This window comes from Microplitis mediator, chromosome 4 (genome assembly GCF_029852145.1).
Source record: "Microplitis mediator isolate UGA2020A chromosome 4, iyMicMedi2.1, whole genome shotgun sequence".
NCBI classification, from domain to species: Eukaryota; Metazoa; Arthropoda; class Insecta; order Hymenoptera; family Braconidae; genus Microplitis; species Microplitis mediator.
Genome location: NC_079972.1, coordinates 13,442,781 through 13,446,107, shown reverse-complemented (window position 1 = coordinate 13,446,107; position 3,327 = coordinate 13,442,781).

The following is a 3,327-nucleotide window of genomic DNA, read 5'->3' as shown; positions in this document are numbered from 1 at the left end:
TTATCTTTTTCATTAATTAAAATAAAGTATAAAATGTCCAAAAATGAAGCAGTGGCCACAAATGATACTTTTACCCTATATGTATGCAGAAAAAAAATATTCCTTGGCACAATGAATTTTTACTAAACCCAAGAAAATTTTTTGAGATGAGAAAATAATTCTGGTGCCAAGAAATTTTTCCAGTCCTAAGAAAATTTTGGTTTTTAATTCATAGTGCAAAATATTTCTTGCGTCGAGAAATTCACTTCTTTTTATTTATATATATACATTGTAAAAAATTCGGAGTGATTATGGATTTTATTTAAATCGGAATTGACTTGGAATTTTGGAGTTTAAAAAAAAATTACTCTGCATACGGAGTAAATACACAGAAAAAAATAATTTCTTGGCGCAAGAAATTTTTTGAATTATAAATTGAAAACAAAATTTTTCTTGAGACAAGAAAAAATTTCTCGGTTCAAAAAATTTTTTCTTGCTCTAAAAAGTTTTTTTTTCGCTCCAAGAAATTTTAAGTTTTCAATTTATAATTCAAAAAATTTCTTGAGGCAAGTAAAAATTTTTTTGGGACAAATAAAAATTTCTTGCACTAAGAAATCCTTTTTTTCTGTGTAGGAAGTTTGTCTTTCAAGCTGAGTGATTTCGGAGTAATCTGGATTTTATTTAAATCTGCATTCACTTTCCTTCGGAGTAAATTTCACTCCGAAGGGATTAAATAAATAAATAGTCATCCGCTTCGCACCCACTCCGGATTTACTCCGTGTTCACTCCGCTAATTTTTTACAGTGAATTGTGTAGTTATTAGTTATTATATATATTTATATATATGTATATTTAACCGTAGCAATGGCATATCTGTAATAACGAGTAGGACAGAATGAGCTCTATTAGGGTAGAAGTCATTGGGGTGTATCGAGAAGAGCGACCCCAAATGTTACTGGCAATACGTGTTATGTAGTGTATCGACGATTTATCGCAACCTCGAGATTGCCATTTATGTTTTCTGCTTGCATCAACCTCGATTGAACCCCTTGCAGAATATACTTGCTGAATCTCGGTAGATGCGGTCGTGTCGCACCCTCAAGCCCCTAATTCTGTTCCATGGAAAGGGTACATTAGGCTCATATATGTTTTTTTACAAAGCAATATTTTCATTTGTGAATTATGTAATTTTTAACATATGACGATACAGGGTTGACAATAGTCGAAATATAAAAGGTATTCGTGACTTTGTAATAACGAGATTTAAACACGCGAGTCTTGTTCACTTTTTTCCTTTGCTGTTGACATTATTGAAGAGGTGGGCGACTAAAAATATGCGGTGATATCTGGTTTTTTTGTAATATAAGGCTTTATCATAGTAATTTTGTGGATTTTAGGGTTTGGTATTAGTGTCAAAGTTAATAATAGCCCAAGAAATGTCTAACAAGCCTGATATTTTTTTTTTAAATATTATTTTACTTTTAAAAACTCTTATAGATGAAATTTATTTATGAATAAATAAATTATTTACTCTTTATTCTGACTACCGATTTATTAAAATAAAATTTATTGTCTGAAATTATTTATGCTCAGTCACTTTGATACTGAACTTTTGTTGAGTTTTTTATTAAGAGGGTCAACTTTTGATGGCTTCTTCGGGAAAATTGAATAGAAAATTCAAAAATAAAATTTTTAATTTAAAGCCAAGTACAGAAAAGAGATTTCGCGGCGCAAGAATTTTTTTATCGGCTAAAAAAATTATGATCCTGAAATTAACAGACAATTACTAATTTTCGGATTTTTTTTTTCATCAAATCAATTACAAAAATGAAAAACTAAAAATATGCACTTGTAGAAAATCAAGAAAACTATAGGTGCAATTTTTTCAAAAATTTTTTATTATAATTTATTGTTATTAAAAAAATTCAAAAATTATTAGACGTCGGCTAACTTCAGTATCATAAAAAATTTTTTTTGTCAATTACTAATGCAAAATTTTTTTGAGGCGAGTAAAAATTGTTCTGCGCCAGGAAATTTTTTTTCTATGCAGAGATTGAAAGTCAGAATATTAAAATATTACATGTAGAATAAATGTAACTGGATTTTTTACTGATAATTGTGCAAGTTTAACCCCTTGATAATAATTACACACTATATATCGGTACAAAGGATACAAAGAAACCAAGTATACTATGTATTATTATAGTACTATGTATTTACCTTGAATTAATAATTACTCGAGTGTAACAAAGGTTTTATATAAGACAAATAATTTATACTTTAGAATAAATATTTGCAACTATTTTTGTCCACGTACTTTGTAAAGACTTGAAAGAAAAAAAATTGCAGAAAAACTTGAAAATTTTTTACTGCTAAGAGTACAAAAAGCGATACTTAATCATTGGCTAATTGAATAAATAAATATGAGCGAGTGTAAAAAACATAGAAATTTAAGACAGTACTGAATGTCGTAATAGTTCACTGAAAGAAAAAAATACTGTTTTCAAGTATCTGCGTGTTTGAATCCTCCCGAGTAAATATTTGTCTAATCATAGTAAAAATGTACTCCAACCAAGTAATATTTTCTTGATTTAAGAATTTTTGTACTTATTTTAAGAAAATATTCTTAGTTGGAGTATATTTTTGCTATGATTAGACAAATATTTACTCGAGAGGATTCAAACACGCAGATACTTGAAAACAGTATTTTTTTTTTTCAGTGTTTATTTTCCTACACAGAAAAAAAAGTTTCCTCGAGTCAAGAAAATATTTTGGAAGACAAACATTTTCGGGAACCAAGTCAAGATTTTCTTGAGGCAAGAGAATTTGTCTTGATTAAAAAAAAATCCTCTTGGTCCGATAAGATTTCTACTTTCTCTGAGAAAATTTAGGTTTCCAAAAAAATTTTCTTGAATCAAGAATATTTACCTTCAGTCAAGTATTTCTTTTTTTCTGTGTACACAGAAAAAACAGATATCTCGAGTCAAGAAAATATTTTTGAAGACAAACGTTTTCGGGAACCAAGTCAAGATTTTCTTGACCCAAGAGAATTCGTCTTGGTTGGAGAAGATTTCTACTTTATCTGAGAAAATTTAGGTTTCCAAAAAAATTTTCTTGAATCAAGAATATTTACCTTCAGTCAAGTATTTATTTTTTTCTGTGTACAAAGTTAAAAAATAAAATAATATGTGGGATTAAAATGAGAGAAAAAAAATTTCTGCGGCAATATAATATTATTAAAAAAAAAGATGTAACAAAATGTATAAGTTTATAAAAAGAAACAAATTTCTCAATCCGTTAGATTATGGGCGGTGTTTTTCGATGCTGTTATATGCGCGGCTCGTGGCA